The 25038-nt window shown below is 46.1% G+C and overlaps 1 protein-coding gene across 1 annotated transcript in view; it reads right to left on the reverse strand.

Moving 5' to 3' along the window:
- Positions 1–25038, reverse strand: part of CNIH3 (cornichon family AMPA receptor auxiliary protein 3) — a 131068-nt gene that overhangs the window by 16801 nt on the left and 89229 nt on the right. The window lies entirely within an intron of this gene.

A 25038-nucleotide genomic window follows, 5' to 3' on the forward strand; every position in this document is an offset into this window, starting at 1 on the left:
GGAAAAAATGGCCAGCCTCAGAAGGCAGTGGCATTTTGCCTGATGGTGGATGGAGCAAGAGTAACACAAGAAAAACAATAATTAGCAATGATGAAGAGGGACAGTGTAGCCTCTGGGGGAAGAGAGAAGAAACTGATCCTGACCAAGAAAGGCCTGGTGGTGGGAAGTGTGACCAGCAGGAAGACTAAGCTCTCCCACCTCCAATCCAGCCACACAGGTATAAATGGGTAAAAGGAGCTTAAAATCATTGAAAAGCTGCTCCCAAGGGTACTTACATTTTATCAGAAATAAAGTTGTAAGCTAAAGGGTAACTGTAAGGAAGAAATTTGGCACCTAAACCAGCAGTAGGGAAGGCTACGGATATAAATGCACCATTTTACCCAGTTATATAGGGAGATATAGATATATATTACTAAATATATTTATTTATATAATATACAAATATACTTTGTATTGTTTAGGCTATCATGAATGCTTTGGTCTTCCCATCAAAATCTTTTGAAACATCCTTCAAGGCCCATCTCAAATGCCACTTACTTTCTTTTTTTTTTGAGACATAGTCTTACTCTGTCGCCCAGGCTGGAGTGCAGTGGCATGATCTCGGCTCACTCTAACCTCTGCCTCCTGGGTTCAAGCAATTCTCCTGCCTCAGCCTCCCAAGTAGCTGGGATTACAGGTGCCTGCTACCACACCCAGCTAATTTTCATATTTTTCGGTAGAAAGGGGATTTCACCATGTTGGCTTGATTGGTCTTGAACCCCTGATCGGAGGTGATCTGCCCACCTCAACCTCCCAAAGTGCTGGGATTACAGGTGTAAGCCACCATCCCCAGCCTCAAATGACACTTTCTATCAGGAGCTCTGCCCACCCTCCCTTGTTCCTCCACCCTCCCCTGTACCTCTGGGCCCCACAGCATGTTTTCTGACCCCCTCCCAGGGGTGCTTTCCATAATCTATCCATTGTGGAGTCATCATCTTCTTCTCACCTTCCAATACAGATAGACTCCTCTGTCCAGCATTCTGCAGGCCATCTTAGCCAACGTCTATTCTTTTCTCATTTCCATTTGCAAAGTGCCTTTGTACAATGCATGGCAGTTAGGAGAGATTTAACAAATACATTGTAAAGTGCATTGAACTGACCAAGTGCATATGTTTACAACATGGCTGGCTGGCATTAGATATGCAGCCTGTGGTTACAAACTAAGATTTCTTTGGGTGGAGAACAAACTCCCTCAAACTATCCCATTTGGGTATGGACCATGACTTTGGTCTCTCAATTTAGTTAGATGAGCTAACTACCCCAGATGGCAGACACAGAGGGAGAAACACATACTCACACATTAAAAATAAAGACATGCACAGCACACGTGTAAGACATTGTGTAACTATGGGGCACCTTCTTTACTCTCAAAGTCCAGTGTAGATGAATTGCATTAACCCTCACCTTAGACTTCTCAGGCAGTCACCTGAGGGATCAGAGCAAAGGAGCCATCATTCCAGAGGTGGTGACCCTTGGTGGGTGAAGCAGGTATCACCAGCCCCTGTGAATCTCAACCACCCGGCAGGAGGGGGCACGCCATGTCCCTATTGTATCTCCTTATAGGACCTCAGAGCTGTGCTAACCAACCCTATCTACCCCCAGCCAAGGCATCACCCTATCCCCTCCCATTCAAAGAGAAAGCCCACTTTCTCAGAGCTGGGTGCGCCAGCCCCGGGAGGCAGTGGCTGTGAATTCTGCTGTGCACATCTCTACATTTTCTAATCATCAGTTTCAGCCACTTAAGCTGAGGCAATTAACATGTTTAGAGACAGCCACCGTGGGCCTGAATCATCCATTATTTCTCCATCTCCATCTCCAATTCCAATGACAAATCTCTGACTGATTACACTTTGGATTTCAGGTCCCACTCTTAATCACCACTGCTTCTTCTCTCTTTGGGGCTTGATTTATTGTGGAAGCTGCAGCCTTCCAAGCCGGGAGGATTTATCACTGTCTCCATGTAGAGGAAAACTGCTTAATGCAGGCCAGCTAGTCGTGGAGGTCTCCAGCCTTTTGGAGGTTGGGAAAAAAGCTGAAGAATTCATTCTGCCATTTCAGGTAGCTTCTCTAGATGACCTCTTACTGCCTAGAACACTGAACAGGATCCTTACAAGTAGAAGAGGCTCCTCCAATTAATCCAGAGACTTTTAGGAGTGACAGTGACCTTTTGATACACATACTGATCCTTGCCTACTCCCCCAGCTGCTTCTTGTCACAATGATGTGGAAGAGGTAGGGAACCTCTTCCTTCTAGACCAAATGGAAATTAGCCAGGCCATTTGCATGAGGCCTGCACCATAGCCATTACAGCTGCCTCCCCTCACACCCAGCACTCAGCCTTCTGGAAGGTGGTAAGGTCTGATTTTCCAGCTCTCAGGGGTTGGGGTTGCCAATGCGCTGTGGGCAGAAGTGATGTGGAGAGAAGGCCAGACCACTTAATGGCTGACACAAAATTCTCCAGACTTTCTTTTCCTTTTCCTCTGACAAAGCAAAAAGCATTTAGGATGGTGGATACTCCATCATCCTGAAGCCACAAGTAAGGAAAGAGGCCCCCAGGCAACTCATGATGGACTAGAGTGTGAGCAATAAAGAAACCTGTGTTGTTTTAAGCTGCCAAGAGTTGAGTGTTGTTGCTGTTTTTTTGCCATAGCATGATTTAACCTATCTCATATGATACCGTCAGCAAGCCCCAGACTGAGTAATCAATGGGGAAAGCAAAGTTGTGTTCTTCACTCTTTATCCTCCACCAACCATCCACTCAGCCCTTCCTTAACAAGCCATCGAGGCTAGAAGGACACAGCTCCCTGTCACTGGACATGCTCGGGCAGGGGCTGAATAACCACCAGGCAGGCATAATGTTCATTCATTTGTGTGGGCAGTCAGACCAGGCGTTCCCTCCCAACTCTGAGAGTGTCTGTTATATAAAGACCACCCCTAAAGCTTCCAAGCAAAATACAGAGATGCTGATGCAAGCACTCACCACAGCCCCATGACCCTGAGTCATCCCTTAGCTTTGGAAAACACTTTTTTTTTTAATAAGAGAAGATGTTGAATGGTGCCAATCTCATTCCTTCACTCAACAAATGGAGAAACTGTTTTATGCAAGCCACACCTTACTGAATTGCCATGTACTATTACCCTGCTTTCTAGAGTCATAAATACTAAATCTCAATATAAGTATTGTGGGATTACTGAAAGACTGCAATTCATTCCAACTGGGGGGGATCATGGAAGGTTTGTGATCAAAGGGAAGTTGGAAAGGGCAAGTAAAACCTAATCACGTATGGGAACTGGAGGTCAGCATCCTAGAAGTGGAACAGTGAAAGCAAAAGCATAGAGAGATGGAAGTCACTGGTCTGGGGTGGCTCCTTAACAAGGCCACCTCAAAGGGCCCCTATTAAAGGACATTAATGATATCAGGTAAGGACTGTGTAAATGCTAACTTTATTCTACCTGTCCTGACTTCCTGCCCAGATGCTAATAGTCAATTTTCATTTGCTGGCAAACATTTCCACCTGGATATCCCACAACCACTTTGTGCTGAAATTCACATTCCTGCCAGTACCTGCAAACTTTATCTCCTAAATTTCCAACTTCTACTAACCATACCATCTCTGACTCCTTCTTCTCATCAGTCTCCATATGAGTCTGTTTCCAAATCTTGCTCCTTCACAGCCACTTGCATTTGTTCCTTCCTTTTTATTTATCCTGCCCCTGCTGGTGCAGGAATCTTCTAGCAGGTTTCCATCCCTATACACATGTGCCCTCCATGCAACAGAGCAGTATATGCCATGCTCAGCTCGGCTCTAAGCCATCGTCCACAATCTTGTTTTTCCAGGAATTGTACTTGTCTGCATTCTAAATATTTTATTTCTAATTATGCATCCTCTCATTCATTCATGTATCCATTCGTTTGCTGTTTTATCCCATCAATGACCTGCAGCTGATTGGTACCCCATAGATTATGAAAACAATGGAATCATGTGCCAAGTCCTGTCCTATTTTCACTACTGTGGTGGAGAGGGGCATCAGGGGTTGTGGGAGAGATTCTTCTTACCCCCAAAGGAAAAGAAGTAGAAAGGGGATGCTTGGAGTTGAAGCAAGGGAATAATGCTCCTGGTGGAGAAAAGGGATTCCCAAAGACCAGGGGAAGGGAGAAGATGAGGGAGATGGAGAGGCAGCAAGCACCCCTGTTGTTGGAGATCTGTCTGCTCCTGGCTCTCATCATGCATTCCAAGGGCACAGGATTTCTGAGGGGCTGGTGTCAGCATGCCTAGGACCAAACACATTAAAAGTCACAGCTATGGAAGCCACAGGGAAGCTCCTGGCGCTGAGTTTATCTTGAAGAGAGTGGAAGCTGTGAGACTCTGAGTCTCCACCCATCTCTGAATGCCCCTGTCAACTCAGACAACAAGCTTTACAGCTGTAATCCCATAAGTCTCAATATATTAGCCCAGTGTCTCAAAGCATTATATAAATTCCTACAGTTACATAATACTCAACTGTGTGCTATTTAGAAAAGCAGCTACCCATGCTGAGTCTTATTTTCCCCATCTGTAAAATGCCATACCTACCAGCCAGGGACACAGGATATACTATGAATGACAGTGCTCTCAAAAGTGAAGAAGCCTCCAGCAAAAGAAGACACCACTATTGTGTCGTAATCATTATTATCATTATTATTTTTTCTGAGATACAGTCTTGCTCTGTCACCCAAGCTGTAGTGTAGTAGCACAATATCGGCTCACTGCAATCTCCACCTCCCAGGTTCAAGTGATTCTCCTGCCTCAGCCTCCTGAGTAGCTGGTACTGCAGGCATGTGCCACCATGCCCGGCTAATTTTTGTATTTTTACTAGAGATGGGGGGGTTCACTATGTTGACCAGGCTGGTCTTGAACTCCTGACCTTGTGATCCACCCGCTTCGGCCTCCCAAAGTGCTGGGATTACAGGCATGAGCCACCATGCCTGGCCGGTCATTATTATTTTTAATAATCATACACTAGATGCTGACCATTCTCAGGTGGATAACTTGTTGCTCTTACCGTGAAAGGCAATGAAATGACCCAGAACCAAAGTTGGTTTCCTGATTTTTCGATTCAGTCTCCTGACTCCCTCTGATTGAACCAAGCTCCAGCTTCCTCAAGTGGGAAGAGAAACCAAGGGCTGTTTCAACAGCCTGCCTCTCAAATCATAAAAAACCTCAGTCTTTGCCTGTTTTCAACAGCAATAATCCAGTTCTGCGTGTCTGCCCTAAGGTTTGTTTGCCCCAGGAGCCAATGAGTGTGGAGAAAAAGATAATATGTCTTCTATTTGATTCCTCAGCCCATACTAAACTGGCCCTAAAATAGAGGATCCCTCTGGGATGCCCAGGACAAAGTCAATATTCCCAGCATGGAGATCATTCTCCATTTGTTCCCAAATGAATATTCATGCACATGAGTATCTCCAAGCACTGTCAGGAAACCACATTCTGGGCCCCTTTGCTCTCAGGAGGCCACATGCTCTTTAATCACTCTGGATGACGGTCGTCTTTGGAGAGCCTGCACCAGCCTGGGCATCCAGGAGGGCTGCCCAGCCCCATAGGCCCTGCTGTGTCAGGGACTAGCACCCAACCTCAAATGGCACAATACAGTAGGAACACTCCGCCAGCTGGGACTTGGGTTGGGTCGACTTGAGTGTTCCCTACTTGTTGGTGCTAGCATTTTAAATGTTTTGACCTCCTGGAATTTGCAGCAAAGTTTATTAAATAGTTTTAAGCCATAAGACAAAGGCTCTGCTACATAAGCAACTTAACACAGAATCACCTAGTCTAGAATTATAATCTTATTTAAAATTTGTTTTAATTTTTTTGTTAAGAGATGGGGTCTATGTTTCCCAGGCTAGTCTTCAACTCCTGGGCTCAAGTGATCCTCCTATCTCAGCCTTCCAAATTGTGGGGATTATAGGCGTGAACCACCATGTCTGGTCCTAGAATAATTTAAAAAGTCACCATAAAGTTAATATGACACCTACTGATTTTATGTACACCAGGAACTGTGGATGTGACTCAGAACCCTTTGCTGTTAGCAGCTCTCCTAAATGCCTGGACCAAGTATTGCTTTGATCTTGGCCTTCCATGGCCAGAATTGGACCCTCATGGCTGACCACTGGGGCCTGGGCCGCTATTCAAGGGAAACCAGTAGCAGATTATTTTCCTCATGGGCCTGCACCAGGAACATGAATGAAAATAAGTTAGAGAAAGCAAGAGATGGTTGCCTGCCTGAGTGACCCAGGACCTGAAGACAGAAGAATTTTCCTCCTGGTCTGGGGAGGCCCAGTGGTCAGTGACAGCATGAAGGGCAGAGGAGAGACGGGCTGCTTCCAGCCCCAGAGGGGCTTTCTCTCCAGGCCCCCCACTTTTCCATCCAATGGCGCCTCTGGTTTCTCCCTATGTTTTCTTCACTTACCCTCCCTGAGCACATTTAATCCACACTGTGGATGTTCCTGCTGCTTCTTGGCACCCACTTGGACTCATCTCCACCTCTGCACTGACAGAAGGCAGCACAGGAAAAGGCACAGAGAGAGAGGGCACAGAGAGAGAAGGGGGGCATGGAGAGGAAAGGCACAGAGAGGAAAAGGCACAGAGAGAGAAGGGGGGTCAAAACCAGCAACCCTGCTGCCCACTGCTCCTGACCACCCAGGATGTGATGGCCCAGAGGCCCCTGTTGGGACTTAGCTGTGCCTGACACATCTGCAGCCAGCCGCACATGCTCCAGACACTGCCTTCGTGGACTGCTCCGGGCTCCGCTCTTGCCCTGCCCAGCACCCTGGGAGCTGCCTGACCCGTCTTGTCCTCACTGCTCGTTGGGGACCAGCTTCCAGCCTGACTGACACTGACCAGCTCAGGCACCTCTAGCCCCACTGTCATTTCCCTTGGGGCCCTCACCACCAGCTGTACCCTGTGCTGGGGATACAGGCCAACCATCCTGCATACATTACAGATCCCAGCCAGTCAACTGGGGAAATTCTCCTGCTTCGATCCAAGAGGAAAAGCATGTATGCATACCACCATGAAGGAGAAGGCTTCTTCCATCGGAATTCAAGGGTCTCAGCTGTGTTTCTGGAGGAGAAGGAAACTATGGCAGGAGGTGACTGACTGGGCCTAGTGCCCTGCTCTACAGCCTGGCCGCTCCCACCCTGCCTCCCACCCATTTCTTTAAGCTTCCCCATCTTTTAGCAGTGGTTCTCAAACTTTAGAATCCCCTGGAGCTTTTGCTAAAACCCAGATTGCTGACCCCACTCCCCCCAAGTTTCAGATGCAGTAGGTCTGAGTGGGGCCTAAGAGTCCCCCTTTCTAACAAGGTCCCATGTAAGCTGCTCCTCAAAGTGTGGTCCCTGCGCCAGCATCCAGTTTCTCCTGGGAGCTTGTTAGAAATGCAGAATTTTGGCCCCATCCCAGACCTACTGAATCAAAGCCTGCAGTGTAACAAAATCCCCGGTGACTTACATGCACATTAAAGTTTGAGAAGTGGCTGCTCAGCACTGATTCCCAAAATAGAGTCCCCCAGCCACCTGCATCCAAATTGCCTAGGGCACTTGTTACAAATGCAGATTTCCAGGTTCTACTCTAGACTCTTCAGATTCTCTGGCTCAAGAATCTGCATTTTTCAGAGCATTCCAGGTGATTTTGTTAAACACTTGAGCTGAGATTCATAGACCTAAGGTATGAAGAGCGTACAAGGGTCGCCGGGCCATAACACCTGGAATATGCCCAATCCCATCTGAAGAGCACACGAGACAGATGTTTCTTTTTTAAAACCCCTGGTGTGAGGCCTCCTCCCACCCAACCCTCCCAGAGGCTGTGGGTCTTCTCCCACATCATGAGGGTCCTGTGCACACACAGCCCTGCTCACTAACTACTGCTTCAGGGGCTCAAGTCTGGGCAACCGGCATTTGCAGTCAAAAGCAGCTGTCTCTGGCTCCTGGCTCTCGCACACAACACCCCGTGGGAGGGCACCCCTGAGGCTCCCCGGGGTCCTGCAGCCCTGCAGCTGGTGGTCTCTAGTCTTGGAGGGTTGGCTTCGGCATACTCCTGGGATGGAGGTGAGCTCTCCAGCATCCTCCCACCTCCAGAATCCCCCCTCCAGTTCTGGCCAGATTCTTTCCACCCTCCACAGGCCACCCCTTCATTCAGCCTCACAAGCTCCTTCCACCTGTCTCTGGCCCTCCTGGTGTCTCAATGGACACTTTATAGATCTGTAAGGGGACAGCTTCCTTTTAGGACCAAACCTTTGGATTCCAGCCTTGCTCTGCCCACTCCTCCCAGCCTTCCTTTTATAATTGTTTTCATACAGCATCAAGACACACTTGAATTTCAAAAGCCTCTGCCAGTTTCTTCACACACTTGTTAAATTACTGAACTACCTAAGATTTCACTCAGGGAGATGAGAATAAAAGTGCTCTCTCAAATAATACCACATATTTTAAGGGACAAAATTCTCCTACAACTTGCTGGCAATTCAGAGCTTCTTAACACTTGTAGCTTCCCACTCCTTTTCTTCTTTACTTTGAGCCAGAGATGAAGGGAGGAGAAATCATGCCCAGACTATAGGGAGTGATCAGGCAAAGACTCAGATGGTTTGAGAGGAGAGGCACTCACCTCTCCTCTCAGAATGAGGAGGGCAGTGGAGTCAAGGGTTCAACAAGCCTTGTTCCGGTGCTGGAGAGCCCCATTTTCACACTCATTCAGCAAATATTTATTGGAAGCACTTACTAGGTGGTGAATGCAAAGCCATCCAGCTGGGGAGACTCAATGTAAATGACCAGGTGTACCACGGGCTCTATGAACAACAAACACGGAAGCCAGAGGACAAACCGAGGCAGCACAGGAGCACTTGATGCAGGAGGAAAGGAGAGAAGAAACCGTTGTACTGAGTGAGGAAATGAAGAAGGGCCCCTTGGAGGTGATGGCCTCTCAAGTGGAGATTTAAAGGATGAGTTATACTATGGAAAGCAGAATGTGTGGCCAAAGTTGCTCCCAAGGAACACTCAGAGCCATCCTTTCATTCAGGGGCTTGAGACACTTTTTGCTTTATGTCTTGGGAAGAAAATCTCCATTCCATCACGTGAGCTATCCCTTACACATCTTCCAGGGAAACGACAAGGCGACAGGAAATCCTTTCTGCCAGTCTCTTTTTAAACCTGGGAGACTTCCAGGGAATAGTCACAGTGATTTTACCTGACAAGGAAGAGCATGGTGACAGGAAGGGGAACTAGGGCAGAAACAGGTCATCTTCTGCCGTTAGTTACTCAGCACGGGGCAGATGATAATGAGCCTCGACATCAGCCCCACCTGCCTAGAGCTTGCTGGGAATTTAGCACAGCTGAGAGCTCCGCCCTCCTCTCCAATCTGTCCCACCCACGGTGCCCACCCAGCCCAGAGGGAAGGGAAGGAAGCCCAACTCTGCTTAGAGAAGAGGGTTCCAAGTCCCCAGGGCCACACCTCCCCACTTCCACTGCCCGCTACAGCTGCGCTTCCCAGGTGAGGCTCTGCTGCCAGGTCTCTTATGTAACAAGAACCTGGTGTTTCCAGAGGAGGCAGTTGACCTCATGCACCGCTATGCTCCTTAACAGAGTGAACCTGGTGTAAGCCTGAGTCTTCAGCAGCACCATTAACTTCTAAAGAACCTTTTCCAGGAAAAAAAAAAAAAAAAGATGATTATCCTACTTAACACTTATTAAGTGGTGTTAATTACCTGTTACACTCAGCAGGTTGGAAAAATTTTGCCCTAACAAACAAAAGAGGGTGAACTGAATGAGAATGGGAAGTACTGGCATTCGCAAAAGAAACACAAGCTGTCATCATCATCATCATCAATTAATATTTATTGAGTGCACGTACAGGGGAATGGGCAATTTGCTGGACGTCCTGACCCAGAGCCCTAACTGCAAGAACAAGATGAATGGACACAGCCCTCCCTCCCCGTGGCCCAGGCAGAGGGGGTTGTCTGAATTCGAGCACATGCATATGTGTTTGTCCAAAGTCTGGCAACAATTCCTATTAGCTGGACTGTGCCAAGCTTTACCACAAGTCTGATTTAGCAAATTAATATTTTGAAGAAAAGACAAAATAATATTGTAACTTGCTTCCAGCACGGGATTGAGTGCCAGTGTCTTAGTGAAAATAGTAGTAGATTAAGGAGCAAGAAACTTGGGCTGTAGCCTGGACTGTTAAGAAACTACAGAAACTTCGGTAAACCATTTAACCTCAATAGGCTCAGTTTGTTCATCTACAAAATGAAAATGATAATAGTATCTAATTCATAGGACTATTATGAGTATTAAATGAGTTAATACCTGTGAAGCTCTTAAAATAGTTTCTGGCACAGAGTAACACTTTATAAATAATAACTATTACCTGTAAGAGGAGGCATTTGACCTGTACCATCTCTACAGTCCTTCTCAGTTCAAATACTCCATATAGTTTTAAAAAGCAGCAATTAAACTCCCTTGAAAATTAAACCAATAGATCTTCCTTTTCACTCTCTAGTGCTTGCAAATTTTAAAAATCCTCCTCCTCCAATAATTTTTATCCCCAGAAACCCCATGTGTTCTGGGGAGTCTGACCATTTTGTGTGTCAGCAATTACCACTCCTAAGTAATAAAAGCTCCCCATGCTCTTGAAGAAGGATTTTTCTCACTTCTCGAGTCAGTGCTGTGCAGGTGTAGGCATCTGTGCCATTGGTTTGTCTGTGTGTATCTTTGTGGGTCTCTCTCCATAAAATTGTTCCATCAGCACAGGGGCCGGCACATAGTAGGTGCTCAGCAAACTCCCCATTTATTCACTTAACAGATACACATCGAGAGCCTACTATGAGGTGTCAAACACTGCGGCAGGCACTGGAGGTGCCAGGATGAGTTCAGTAAGCCTGGTGACAATGTTCCAGGCACCCCCAGGCTGATGGGAGAGACCGACAGCTCAACACTGGACCATGCTGCAGCCAGCACTCACACACTGGTGAGTAGGCAAAGGGGTCAAAAGCCACAGCCTATAAGCTACAGGTAGTGGGGAAACCAGAGGCAGACATGCGACCTGGCAGGCACACATGGAGAGGGATCCCGCTGCAGAACGGTGGAAACACCTGGGGCCATCTGTGAGTCCTGAGAATCACTATGACAAACTGCCACGAGTCCCAGGAAAACCCTCTGCTCCCACATCAAAGAACAGGCTTCACATAGAAGGAAGGAACTGCCCCTTTCTCCTGAAGTGTCACCTCTTCCTCCTCCTCTCATCCCCCGTCCCTGCCTCCTTCCACCAGAGCCACCCATCTCCTCCTAACTGGTCCCCTCACTTTCGCTCCACCCCAAGCTATTTTTCACCAGTAGGCAAAGTGATCTTTTTGAAACATAAATTAGATCATGTCACTTTTTGGCTTAACCCTCCAATGTCTTCCGACTCCTCCTAGAACGAAACCCAAACTCCTTACGATGGTCTCTAAGGCCCCACATGATCTGGCCTCTGTGCCCCTGGGCCCTACAACCTGCCACTCGCTCCCCTGCTCACTCCACTCCAGCCACACTTGACCCTTTGTTGTTACTCAAACCCAGCATGTCTGTTCCCACCTCAGAGGCTTAGCACGTGCTGTAGCCCCTGACTGGGGAGCTCCTCCTTAGATATTCGCATGGCAGTGCCTTCATCACTCAAGAATCTACTCAAGGTCACCTCCTCAGCTGAGCCCTCCCTGCCGATCCAGTATCGTCTCTCTCCTTATTTACCTTAACTTTTCCATGGCTCTTAGCATCATTATCTGAAAATGTACCCATTGTGCATTTGTTTACTTGCTTATTGTCTATTTCCCACACTTGAATGTTCCATAGGGCAGCTTGTCTTTTTCATGACTTTACCCCCAATTCCTAGAACGGTGGCTGGCACGTGGTGCAATTTTGTTGTGTTGAGTGAGGAAACAAACTGGTCCTTTGGTCATTCCCCACACAAGCATAGCTATCACCATCATTGAGCTGATTTCTGAATATGAAAAACCATAACAGCCATCCCAGTAACTAAGAAATGGTGTTGACTCGACACTAATTTAGCAGGCCCCAGGTTCAGTAGGTCTGGCCCCAGTGTATCTCTCTGTTGTACATCCACAGACTGAAGCTCTAGCTCTGGCTGGTCCCTTACAGGTGAGTACAGTTGATCACAAAGGGTGTGGACAAAGAAGAATCCATGCAAATTCAAACTCAGCTCAACTCTCCAAGCTTTGAGCACCCAATGCCTGGGATTAAATATGGCAGGAGGCCCAGCAACGACCTTACAATAGATCGGGAGAGATAAACTGAAAACCTAAGTGACTATATAATCCAAGGCTGAATATAGGGAGAAGCAAAATAGAAGGATAAGCATAGTAGGGTCAAAAGAGGAGGGAGACAGATCGGCCAACACTGGCCCTTGCTGGGATACATGCTGCTATGGACTGAATGTTTGTGCCCTCCCCTAAATTCATATATTGAAGTCCTATCCCCATTGTGATGGCATTAGGAGGTGGCATCTTTGGGAGGTAATTAGGTCATCAGAGTGGAGCCCTCATGAATGGGATTAGTGCCCTCATAAGGAAAGACACTAAGGAGCAAGCTTCTCTTCTCTGCCACGTGAGGATACAGTGAGAAGGTGGCCATCTGCAGATCAGGAAGAGGGCCCTCACCAGAACCCGGTCATGCTGGCACTGTGATCTTGAGGTTTTAACCTTCAGAACTGTCAGAATAAATTTCTGTTAGGCCACCAATCTATGGTCTTTTCGTTGCAGCAGCCCAAGCACGCGTGTGCACACACACACACAGACACACACACCAAATGCCTCACTGGTGACACACACACCAAATTCCTCCTACTGCTCGCCACTGTTGCGGTGCAAGGGGTGAAGGAAAAGCTGCAGGAAAAGGCTGGCCAGTGTGATGAGAAGGGAAGGAAAGGTCACCTGTCCCCAGGTATTGCAAAGAACCCTCTGCAGCTCCTGATGTCCCCACTCCAGAACCCTAGCAGGGCTCCCCTCTCTCCAGTGGCAGAAGTGGGTGCTCTGAAGGGGCCGGATGAGGAGCTTTACGGCATCACTGCCATAAGACAGCACTTCTCATCCTTTATTATTTCCATTTCTCATTACACCCACTCCCTAGGTGACCAGAGCAATAGCAGAGAAGGGCAAGAGAGGAGGGGAAGGCAGACTCTACTTGGGAACTTTCCTCCTCACCCCACAGTTCCCTCTTCTCCATCACAGTGCGTCCCAGTTCCCGCCAGGGTGCCTCAAAATTCCCTAAGTTATCAGCCTGCTTTCCAAACCCCCAGGGTTCCCAAACTGTACCCCATTCCTTCCCCAAATTTCCATTCCTGCTGCTAATCCCAAGAATCTTGTCCTCTATGCATCTCCCCCAGCCCCCAAAAGCCCCATTCTTGGAGCAAGTGACATAGCAAGTGACAGATAATTTCTGTGATTCCCAAGCAAAATGTAAGACATGTGTTTATTCACTCAGTCATTCAGCATTTATTATATACTGGGTCCTATGTGGTAGTGGTGGTGGGGTATACAGAAGTAAGACACCATCCTTGCCAGTGTAGTTATAGGCTTATAGGCTAGTGTAGAAAACACAGGTTTTTATGAAGGAGAACGTTGATACTATGCATGAAGAAACATATGGTCAGAGTTTGGGGTCTGGGATTCTAGGAAGACTGCCCTGAAGAATAATAATCAAAGCTGAAGTATAAGAGTAATCCTTTGGCCCTACCTTTCTTTGTAGTGTTCCAGGCAAGAGATGGTGATGGGTCAGGACAGGTAGTTAGGGGCAGAATATGATGGAGTCATATTGATGGATTTGAAAAATACTTAGGAGGTACCATCTATAGAACTTAGTAATTGATTGGATGAGAGGGTGAGTATGAGCATTACTCTGAGAAATCTTGAACATCAGTGTGAATGATTTACTGGAATGAGCAGCAGCATTGGGAGGAGAAATATTTTTAGGGGTGAAAGAAAAGAACTCCGCATGGGCCACTGTGTGAAGTGTGCTGTAGTTAGGTTTGACCTCTCCAAATCTCATGTTGAAATTTGATCCTCAATGTGGTGGTACTGGGAAGTGGGGCCTAATGGGAGGCATTTGGGTCATGGGAGTGGATCCCTTATGAATGGCTTGATGCTCTCCTTGCAGTAATGAGTGAATTCCCTCTTTTTCCATGGAGTGTATTAAAGGCCTGGCACCTCCCCACCCCTCTCATTTCCTCTCCCGCCGTGTGATCTCTGTGCACGCCTGCTTCCATTTGCCTTCTGCCACAAATGGAAGCAGCCTGAGGCTTTCACCAGGTGCCCAACCTTTCGGCCAGATGAACCATGAGCCAAATAAATCTTTTTTCTTTATAAATTATCCAACTTCAGGTATTCCTTGATAGTAACACAAAGCAGACTAAGACAAAGTCCCCGCAGGACATCCAAGGCAGTTGGATGTTGAGGACTAGTTCTCAGAAAAGGAATTTGAAGGTTCTGGAAACATCAATGGTAAATGAAACCCTGGGCTGGTGGGAGAGTGGAGAGTGAGACAAGACGGAGGACACAGTCCTTGGGGTCACCAACCTTCAAGGAATGAGTAGCGAAAGCAGCACAGAAAAAGGAGGCTGAAGACCAGCAAAGACACAGGACAGGGGAAAACCAGAGGGTGTGGGGTCAGGAAAGCCAGGGGACTGAACGTTTAAAGATGGAGACATAGCTGCCAGACACTGCTAAGGAAGATGAATATCATGCAGAATGAAAAATGCCCCCTGGATTTGGTGACGCTGAGTCACTGCCACTTCACACACCATTTAGGAAAGTGTGGCTGTGGAAAGCAGGCAGGAAGAGGGCAGGAACTAGGGAGACCCGTGTGAACAAGGGGTTTTTTGTTGGTTGGTTGTTTTCAGTAAGGCATATTAGATGAGCACAATTTTATGTGGAGAGAGGACAGCTGCAGAAATATTGATCCTGTTCCTTACTACGTAAGGTGAAATCTGGATTAGTCTGAAGACTGAACATTAGGTTTTCATTTGAAATGATCAACCTACAGGTAAATTTCTAGAATGCAAACAACCATTTATAAGCTGGGGACAGTCCGTGCTTCTCCTGGAGCCCCAACAGCTCTCTGGGATGTGGCTGTCATGAGTCCTAGGGTAGGTGTTCAATAATAACTTAATCAACTGGTGGATGAATGGAGTGACTCTGAGGTCTGATTAATCACTTCTCCCTGGAATTTCAATCATGGGCAGCTCATTCCATCCATCCACACTCAACGACATTATTTGGGGCCTAACAGTACCAGAGCCCTGGGCCTGGCAGAATTTATATCACCTCAAACCATGGCACAGGGAATGTGTGCAAGGCACACACCGGGACATGTCCTCTGTACACAGTGGGAAGTGTAAAGGAAGCTGCTCCCCACACTCCATGACAAGCGAGGCTCCATGTGCATATTTGCTCCCTTGAAGAGAGCAAAGGAAGCAGCCAGCACACATCTCGTCTCTGCTCCCACCACTGGCAACTCCACGTTATCTTTCATATTTTCCCTTGGCGGCACCTGAGAAGTTCGTCCCAACAAGCTGATTCTCAGTGAGTTTAAGGAACGGTGGGGGTGGGGTCTTACATAGGCATATGTTTTTGTGACATTGTTGTGATACAAAACTCGGAAAAATAGGAGCTAACCGTGTCATCTTGTCTGGGACCTTCCAACTAAAGGCTGCTTTAATTTCAGGAAGCACAGGCCTTGTAGAGGCTGCTTAAAAGATAGCCAACATTAATGCTCTATGTTATACATCAATTAAAAGTTGCACTGAGGCCCGGCACGGTGGCTCACACGTGTAATCCCAGCACTTTGGGAAGCTGAGTGGGGTGGATCACTTGAGCCCAGGAGTTCAAAACCAGCCTGGACAACATAGTGAAATCCCATCTCTACAAAAAATACAAAAATTAGCTGGGTGTGGTAGTGCATGCCTGTAGTCCCAGCTACTCGAGAGGCTGAGGTGGGAGGATCACTTGTGCCCGAAAGGTTGAGGCTGCAGTGAGCTGTGATTATGCCACTGCGTTCCAGCCTAGGTGGCAGAATGAGACCTTGTCTCAAAAAATAGAAATTTTAATTTTAATTTTAAAAAAGTTGCATTGAAACCAGAGGAGCAAAACTCAGTGAGGCTAAAGTATTAATACTAAAATAAACAGATTTCATCTTGGTAGAAAAGAGCTTATGCTTTTCTCTTTTCTTCCAATAAACTGGGTTATATATATATAAGCTGCTTGATAATAATAGTGGCTAATGTTTATTCAGCCCCAACCACCATGGTGTTTTATTACATTATCACATGTATTCCTTGTAACAACCTATGAAGTAGGTGCTTTTATAATCCCTACTTTACAGATAGGAAAGTGAAGCTCAGAGAACTCAGAGTAACTTTCCTGAAGTCATATTGCCTTTTAGTGACTCAAACAGGACTGAAGCCCTGACCTCTGGTACCAACAGCACATGTGGACTTACAGAAATAAACCCCTGAATCTGCACACATGTGCACACTGAATAATCAAAGCAAGGTGAGAGCTGAGGTGTCAATAATGATACCTGGAACTGTGCAAAGACTTCACCATGATAATCAAAATCACATACACGTCTCAGCAGATAAATGTTTTTTCTCTGGTTGGCTTTTCAATAAAACCAAAGACACTTTCGGGAAGCTACAGGTGCATTGATTATGATTTCAATAAACTATTGGACTGCAGCAGGTCTCCTGGGCAGTGTGTGTTTGATACCTGGTTGACCAGCTGCTGAAGACCCAGAGCTCAATAACAGTACAGTCAAGAAAGGAACATTCAACAACAAGGATGTTAAGCATGCTTGGATTTTTTGAAAGGATTTTAGGAGATTGAGCTAATTAATAGAGATTATTTAATGTTAAACTTTTTGTCAGGGCACTACTGAAAAATGGTGTGGCAGCCAGAAAATCTGAGAAGTTTGGCAACTTAGGATAATGCTCTCTGGAGTTTTCAAGGTGGTTGCCAGAGCAACCTCAGGGACTAGATCCTGGAGGAGCTGAAACATTCTATTTTAAAAACACCCAGTTGATCATCAGAGAGCCAGAATGAAACAACCAAATAATAAGGCAGATATTGAGAATGTTTTAAATGATGAGCATCTTCCCAAACTGGAAATAATTTAATCGATGAGGAATATTTTAAACCCTGGAAGCAAAGAGATTTCAAAGTGAGTCCCCAGGGGTCTGATTATCACCTGCATCTTGCACAAAATATTGATACTAGACACTCTTCTTTCTGCTTGAATTTCCTCCTCTCAACTCCTGGCTACATTACAAGTTCCTGCTACCCTTCAAGTCTCACCTCTTCAAAGGAGTCTCTCATGCATGTATTCATTCATTCATTGAATAAATACTTGTTGAGTAATTTATCCTATTAATGTGAGCCAGATATCCTGCCAGGTGATCCAGATGCAATCCTGCTTTTAGGAAGAGTACAATCCAGAAGGAGAGATCAAAAAGATACGTAAATACCCACAACGCACAGCAGGACAAGACCTTCAGCTTGTAGGGTCCCAAGAGTCACTGGCTCCCAAAACTGTTGCACATCAGAATCCCTTCGTAGATATTAATAAAAATGTGAATTCCCAAATTCTACTTCAGAATTTCCAGAGGGGGGGGGCCCAGTGATTTGTATTTTAAATGCTGTGAATATGCAACCAGGTTTGGGAACAACTGCTAAAGGTGAGAGAAGAACCTATTCCCAGCTGAAATGGTCATTAACAATGTTGTGAAAGTGAGTGGCCTTTAGGCAAGCCTTTGTCATCTAGGGAAGATATGGCACCTGAATGGAGGGAAGGTTCCCGGCTGGCCCGGTCTTGAAGCTAGTGAGAACCAGGGCAATAGCCTGGGGAAATGGCCTTTGGGGACAGCCATGAAGGTTAGGCTAAGGAGTTGGGACCTGATGCAACAGGCAGTGAGGAACCATCAAAGGCCCCTAAGCATGAGAGTGAGATGCACAGCAGCGTTAGCAGAAATAATTATTGGAGTTGTGATAGATGGATTGGAAAAGTTGGCAACAGGCTTTAGAGAAGCCAACAAAACTTCCTGGTTCTTTTTTTTTTTTTTTTGAGACAGGGTCTGGCTCTGTCACCCAAGCTGGAGCGCAGTGGCATGATCAAGGCTCACTGCAGCCTTGATCTCCCGTGCTCAAGCAATCCTCCCACCTCAGCCTCCTGAGTCGGTGGGACTACAGGCGGGTACCACCATGCCTGGCTAAGTTTTGTATTTTTTGTAAAGGCAGGGTTTTGCCATGTTGCCCAGGCTGGTCTCAAACTCCTAGATGCAAGCAATCCACCCACCTCAGCCTCCCAAAGTGCTGAGATTACAGATGTGAGCCACTGCGCCCACCCTCTGGTTCTTAAAAGTAAAATGATTAGAGCTAGGCGTGGTGGCTCATGCCTATAATCCCAGCTACTCAGGAGGCTGAAGTGGTAGGATCACTTGAGCCCAGTAGCTCAAGACTGCCGTAAGCTAAAATCACATGACTACACTCCAGCTTGGGCGACAGAGCAAAAACCCTGTCTCCAAAAAAAAAAAAAAAAAAAAAAAGAGAGAGAGAGAGAAAGATTAAAAACCTAAGTTGGTTGCAGTAGGAATGAAAAGGAAGAGATGAAGAAACATTATTTAAATATGTTAAATACCATTTTGTTTCAAAAGGGATAGTAGATGTCTCACAAATGTGTTATTAATTATGACATATTCATCTCTGTACAGCTATATTTAGTAATACCTAGGATCATGTTTAATTTATTTGTGTGTTAAAACATTTTTCTCTGGGTTTGTTTCGTTTTCTGCTTCAGAGGAGATGCAATTATCGTGCCCCAAATGCGCTAGGACTGCACAGGCTGCGTGGGGAACTCAAGGCTGAAAAAAGATATATCCTTGGCCCTCAGGAAGATTACAGCCAGGTAAGGGAGATAAAACATGTACACAAGATATCATTATGCAGGAAGAATATGCTTTTAAAAATCCAGTAAAATAGAGAGAGCAGAGATTATTTCTTTAGTGGAACAGAAAAGGCTTCATAGAAGAGATGACACTTGAGTTGAAATGTAAAGATAACATTTTAGCCAACAGAGAGGAACATTCCAAGTGATAAAGTGGTGTCAGTAATGTCATGAGGATCTCAAATCACAGGGCAGTGACTGTAACTTATGCATCTCTCTTCCCAGCACTTGGCACCCTCCTTGGCACATAGCAAATACTTGATAAATGCTGGCTGAGAAAACGAGTGTTTGAAAGAAAGCAGATTGCAGTAAGGTTAAAAGATACATTAGGGGAAGTCACAGAGTACCTTAGGAGCCATGCCAAATCCTTTAGTGGTCACTTATTCTCCAAAACTGGGATCCAGAGATTTCTGGGTATGGAAACTATATATGATCAAGGTTTGCTTAGATCATTCCAACAATGTGAAGGGTGAATGGAGGAGGAGGCCTAGGGATTCAAACGAAGACCAAGAAAAACAAAAAGCAAACAAACTAGGAAGCCTCTGAAATAGTCCAGGCAAAGAAATGAGAGTCTGAGCTCTTCGAGCAGTGGCCTGGAGGAGGAGGGCTGTAATTCACGAAGCATTCGGGAAATAGAATCCACAGGAAGACAACAGATATGGTATAAATCCCGAGTAACATGGAAGACAGTGTCTCAATTAACTAAAATGGGTGAACGAACATGGCTGTAAAGCAATTCAGCAGTACTCCTTATCTGTAGTTTCACTTTCTACTATTCAAATTACCTGTGATCAACCGCATCTGAAAATAGGTAAGTAGAGTACAATAAGATATTTTGAGAGAGACCATATTCATATAACTTTTATCACAGTATATTGTTATAATTTTTCTATTTTATTAGTTATTAATAATAAAGATAACAAAGTTAATCTCTTACTATGCCTAATTTATAAGTAAAACTTTATCATAGATATGTATGGATAGGAAAAACATAGGATATACCGCAGCTTGGTACTATCTGCAGCTTCAGGAATCTCCACCAGGGATCTCAGAACATATGCCCCATGGATAAGGGGGTACTACTGTAATGAGTAGATGGCAGGTTGAAGGAAGAGAGAACCCTGAACCCTTCTCTTCCTCTTTCTGTATTCCTGCTTCAATCCATAAAATAGGAATTTCCACCAACTTTTCCACATCTTGGGGAATTATTAGGGAGGAAGCCTGTGGCCTGGCTTCTCTTGCTCCTGGACTTGCCTGCCCTTAAACTGCAGGTATCCTCTTTCTCTACTCCTGCAAGCATGTGGTAGGTTTACGTGGTCAGGTCCAGAGACTGCCTCCTTGGCAACACAAGCCTGGAGTGAGCCCACCCCTCTGCGATACTCTCTCTCTCCTACACTTGAAGGTGCTGGAGTCCTGCCATGCCCTTCCATGCAGCTGGCTGGATACCACATGGTTCTTCGGCTCTCATCTAGACTCTTGTGTCTGTTCTCAATTGATTCAAAACTCAGAGACATGGGTAAGTGTGATTCATAAGCACTCCTAACCCCAAGACTGAGTTTGAGGTACAATGAGTAAAAACCAGGTAAAGATGCCCAAGATGGTTAGAAGCACATTCCTGGAATTCAAGAGAGAAAGCAGGAGAAGATGTGTAGATTTGGAGCCACTAGAAGATGAACGATGATAGATGCTTCAGCATTGGAGGAGATGAGCCCTGGGGAGGGCCCACACTCAGGGTAGGGCCCACACTTACTCAGGAGCACAAGTGGCTCACACTCAAAAGCATGTGGTGCTAGACAGACATGCGTGGTGGTCATGGAAGTGATCTGAGGGCAGACACCCCATCTAAAGGGGTCATCTGCTACCCACTCCAGCTGACTGTTGTCCTGAAGAGTACGAATCCACTATTTCCAGGTCCTGTGTTCTGTTTTGTTTTGTTTTTTCAAAAGCAGCTTGAAACCCAGATTTTTGTGTGGGGTTTTCAAGTTCCTAAAATATTAAATGAATCAAATGAAAACAAATTTGCAAGACATCTCTGATCCACAGGCTGCCAATAGCAACTCTTAGTACAGAGTAAGAGGAAAACAAGGGCAGAAGGTGCATGAACACCTGTATTTGGGGTGTGAGAAAGGAGAGAAAAAGGAGAGACATGAGTGTGCATAAGACAGGAGGAAAACTAAGATGGTCTCATGCCAGGAAGCCAAAGAGGAGCAGGAGACTAGTCATGTCATACTACATACTACAGGTCAAAGGGGAACAGGACAAACAAGTCAGTCTATTGGATTTGGCAACTGGGACGTCATTGGTGACCTTCAATCAGCAGTTTCAATAGAAGGAGAGGCACATCTGCTGGACTGCAAGGGATTCTGAGATGCGTAGGAGTCAGGAAGCGCAGGCGGGGAGTGCAAGGGACTCTTTCCAGAATTGGGCAACATATGAAAAAAGAAATGTGTGGGTTGGTAGCGTGAAGGGTTACCAAGGCCAATGCAATTTTTTAGAACAAGGAAGACGAAATGTGTTTTAAGACAGGAGAAAAAAGGAGCTGGATAACAATGAGAGAGAGAAGGTACTCAAAAGAGGAAGCTGGTCTGGATACGCTCCAGAGTGAGTCAGAGGGGGACTGAATCCTGAGGCAGCATTAAAATGGGGCCCTGAGAGGAGAGGGGCCCTGAGATGGGAGAGGAGGATTGGAGAGGTGAGGACACGAAGTGGAGGGGGAAATAGGGAACTCAGCATCAACAACCTCCGCTTACTCAAGAGCATCCATGGCTGAGAGAGAAGGGGTTGAGGGATGGCAGGATCGCTGGGGAACTTAAGGAAGGTAGAGAAAACCAGGAGCTGCCCATGGAGGCAGCATGACCAGAGACAGGGAGCAGGATGGGGTGAGTCAGAGGATAGTTGCATGGCAGGAGGACCCTGCAACAGTGAGATGGTGGGAATTCTAGTGGACAGAGAGCGTCTCAGCAGCACCAGGGGCACACCTAGAGGAGTGAAACTGATGAGGTGGGAAAGGTATGTCAATAAGGACAAGATAACAACAAGGGCAGGATGTTCATTTCTTTGGTGCCGTCCAAAAAGGCCACACAAGGTGGATGCCCAGTAAGTGCTGAAGAGCGGGTACAGCCTGCCAGCTCTGAACTTGACAGCCAGGGTTCTCAGCCATGCTGCTCAAAATAATGTGCATACAAGGATCTTGTTAAAATACAGATTATGATCCCACAGGTCTGGGTGGGGCATGAGATTCTGCCTTTATAACAAGCTCCCAGGAGATGCCAAAGCTGCTGGTTCACTATGCTATTCAAGTCATGGACCACTTGAATAGCAATATTCTTGGACCGTCCCAGGACTCACATTGCTCATTGGCCAAGCCCACAATGGGGTAGAGAGAGAAGAAAAGCTGCTTCTGTGAACTTTGTGGTTAACTCAATCATCCACACCAATTGAGGCCGGGGCCGGGGGTATCTCCATGATGTTTCAAAGCAGTACAGAATTCCTTAATTGAACTTGGGGGTGGTTGAAGTGTGTTTTGGGCTTGTTGCTTTTCATCCAATAGATTTGCTCTCCTCATTACATTGTGCTTAAACTTTGATTAAAATGAACTTTTCTTTCCTGTGGTCAGAAAGGAAAGGCAGCTGTGGCTGACACCTGTAATCCCAGCACTTTGGGAGGCTGAGGCGGGCAGATCACTTGAGGTCAGGAGTTCGAGATCAGCCTGGTCAACATGGTGAAACCCCATGTCTACTAAAAATACAAAAATTAGCTGGGTGTGGTGGCACATACCTGTGGTCCCAGCTACTCAGGAGGCTGAGATGGGAGGATTGCTTGAACTCGCGAGGTAGAAGTTGCAGTGAGCAAAGATCATGCCACTGCACTCTAGACTGGGTGACAGAGCAAGACTCTGTCTCAAAAAAAAAAAAAAAAAAAAAAAAAAGGAAAGGAGAGGCAGCCAATTAGAGGTTGGATTTTTAAAGTACATAATAATATGAAAAATTATCCACATGTGAATAATGAAAAGTCAATAGGATTTGGACATATGAAATCAGTAAACAGTAATGAAATAAAGGTGAATGGTATCATAGGGAAAAAACCCTGGTTTCAGGGAAACAGGAGACAGGCTTAGTCCTGACTAACTGTACCACTTTTTGGCATTGAGGCAGGTCTCTCTCTCTGCACTTTTGTTTACCTTCAATAAAAGAGCGAGGCCAGAATTCACTAATATCCTTTCTGGCTTTTCCATTAAAGAGACATACATGCAAACCTCCCAAATGCTGAGGGAGCTGAGACATCAAAGAATGGGGCAGACAAATCCAGTTTGTTGGTATTAGGTCATTGATTGAGAGAATGTACAGATAAAAGTGTGGTCTTGGGCAGCCACAAGACAGGTAGATCTCGCATTGTTACTTCTCAGACCCAAGGCTTATAGACCACAGGGAGAGGGTACATGTGCTCTAGCAAGACAATCAAAGGCAACCCTCCAGAATAGGCAAGGATGCTATGTGCGTCGTTGCCTGTAATTTGCCTGATGACATCAAGGTTGACATGTTCTTACTGTGGAGACGGTAAGTAAAGTGGGAATCAAGAGCCATTCCTGGGACTAGGGCTAATCAGAAGTGAACATGGCGGATCAGCATCCAAGATGAAGTCATTTTTGTCCCCACCCTAGCTCTAATATTCTATTATTGTAACCTGGAGAACTGTGACTGTAGAATTCTCAAAACTGAACACACCTCTTTTGCTTTCATTCACCAAACATTTACTGGACACCTACAATGTGCGGACACTGGTGTTGGACTCATAACAGACTCAGTCCCTGTCCTCTAGCAGCTCCTGGTCTAGCTGCAGAAAGAAAAATGCAGTGCTTCCTAGTAAGTGCTAGGGTAGTCATCAGCCTGGGGTGCTAGGGGATCCCCCAGAAGCACACAGACTCCAACTGAGGAAGGAAGCAAAAGGCTTCCCCGAAGTGATGATGTGAGCTGAGTCTTAAAAAATGGGTAGGTTCAACTCAAAAAAAAAAGAGAAAAGAAAAGAAAAACAGAAAGAGAAAATAAAAGTGAAGGAAGAAGGAAGATGAAGGGCAAGTGAATGGTGCTGAATTCAGTGTGGCTGGAGCAGGGTCCTGTGGCAGCCTGGGAGAGACATCCCTCTCTGCAGAACATTTACAATCCCTCACTGCTGCTGCTACAGAGAGAGCAGACACCACCACGTCCCCTCCCTTCACCCTCCTCTGTCAGGTTGCTCAAGCGATTCCTATCACGGGCTCAATACCTTGAACATCCAGCACAAAAATCAGAGAATGGGAGCCGGGGATCCCAGGAGGGAGGGGAAAAGAAGAGGCGAAGGTGCTGAGCCACCACAAAAGGTATTGATCAGAGTGGCTTGTGACTCTGCATAACTAAAACTAAACACCAGTGTGGAAAGGGGCCAGGGCTGTGCATGGAAGGCACATGCGGCTCTTCCCAAGAATGAAAGGGGCCCCAGGCAGCGCCCTGCTTCCTGTTCATTTTCCCACATATTTATATGGGGAAAGCAAAGCATGCAGCCTTTGATTGCTGTGCTTCCTAATCCTGCTGCTCATTAGAAATATGTGGGGAACTTTTAAAAACTACCTGCATTCGGCACTCTTCAGAAGAGGTCAGTGTCACAAAAAAAGTGGAGAAATGGTTCTAGATTAAAGGAAACTATGGAAAACACAACAACTAGATGCAATATGTGATTTTATTCATTTATTTTTATTTTGTTGAGAGGGAGTCTCGCTCTTGCCCAGGCTGGAGTGCAGTGGTGTGATCTCGGCTCACTGCAACCTTCGTCTCCCAGGTTCAAGCAATTCTCCTGTCTTGGCCTCCTGAGTAGCTGGGACTACAGGCTACTGTAGTCTGCCACCATGCCCAAATAATTTTTGTATTTTTTACTAGAGACGGGGTTTCATCACACTGGTCAGGCTGGTCTTGAACTCTTGACCTCAGGTGATCCACCTGCCTCATTCTCCCT

This window comes from Nomascus leucogenys, chromosome 5, assembly GCF_006542625.1.
Source record: "Nomascus leucogenys isolate Asia chromosome 5, Asia_NLE_v1, whole genome shotgun sequence".
In the NCBI taxonomy this organism is placed as follows: domain Eukaryota; kingdom Metazoa; phylum Chordata; class Mammalia; order Primates; family Hylobatidae; genus Nomascus; species Nomascus leucogenys.